Source organism: Numida meleagris, chromosome 2 (genome assembly GCF_002078875.1).
Source record: "Numida meleagris isolate 19003 breed g44 Domestic line chromosome 2, NumMel1.0, whole genome shotgun sequence".
Lineage (NCBI taxonomy): Eukaryota > Metazoa > Chordata > Aves > Galliformes > Numididae > Numida > Numida meleagris.
The window spans coordinates 50509721-50511101 of record NC_034410.1 but is presented as its reverse complement, the minus strand read 5'-3'; positions in this window follow the sequence as shown (position 1 = coordinate 50511101).

Sequence of the window (1381 nt, the reverse complement as noted above, 5' to 3'; positions counted from 1 at the left end):
CAGAACAAGGGATGCTATCAACTAGGTCTCTAAATAGGCCGAAGTCTGACCTCTGGAAACTCAAGATGTCAGTTCTGCTAACCACCTTCTTTTCAAGAACAATAAAAATCTCAATTATTTTGTGATTGCAGTGCTCAAAGCAGCCTTCAACCATCTCATCATCTACAAGTCTCAGTCAGCACAGAGAATCCAGTAAAAGGTGTCCACAACCATCTGCAAGCAGTATCTGAGAACTCTGAAGGCCCCACCACTAGCTAACAACACAGCAGGAAAAGCAACCTCCTTTCTTGGACAGAATAAATACTGAATTCATTCTCATTTGTTGGTGCAGAGGGTTGGATTACTTCTGTAATATTATTCTGGTTCCAGGGGAAAAGCTTTTTTTTTTTTTTAAGTAGGAAATTCTTTAGTGTTTCCTTCATGCAATAAAAATTAGCTTTTCACCCCTGGGATAATAAGATTTTCATTTGCTCACCCACTGTCTCTCTTGTCCATTTATAATATAAACTCTTAAAGAACAGGGACTACTCCTCTCTCTCCACATATGCATACAACACCCTTCATCTTGTGTCTCCCATTTCAAATGGCACCTCCAAAGTTAAATACAGCCAAGCAACAGGAAGTTTAAGAACTGCTCTACAGATGCAGATGATTACTGAGGCCAGCCAGGGACAGAATGAGAAGCAGAAATCAGGATTTTCTGCTTTGCACTCTTGATTAATTCACAAATCCACGCAATTTTCATGGAGGGGAGCAAGAGCTCTTTAGGTGTTGTGAATATTCTTTAACCTCCAAATGGGAAAAAAAAATACACTATACACTGTCCCAAAACTGTGGATATTTTGATCCTGTTAAACAGCTGTGGAGATGGCCGTATGTCCATTGACTTCTGTGGACATTGAGCAAGGGCCCTTATGAACTCAACTGCATACAGAGATGAGTGGGACTGGGTGGTGTTTTTGGTACAAACATCCTGCTCTGCTTCAGGGATTTTATTTCTGCACACAGAGGAATGAGGGTCCAGGATAAAATAGAAGGGGAGCTCCCTCTCTTCATTTGATTTCAACAGTCAGAACAATCTGACAAACATTGTTGTATGAAATAAATCCTATCCTCACTTACACCCATGCAGCTGAAGGCAGCATTTGGCTTTAAGACAAGTGTATTTCTTAACTATTTTGAGTGCCATATGCTATATGAGTGCCATATGTTAGCATTTCTTAACTATATATAGCCATTTCAAATGGTATGCAGAGACAGAGGAGAGAGCACTGCCCTGGTCTCCCCTTCACCTCCCCTCAGATCTCTCCTCCCCCTTTTCTTTTCCCTTCCCTTCCCTTCCCTTCCCTTCCCTTCCCTTCCCTTCCCTTCCCTTCCCTTC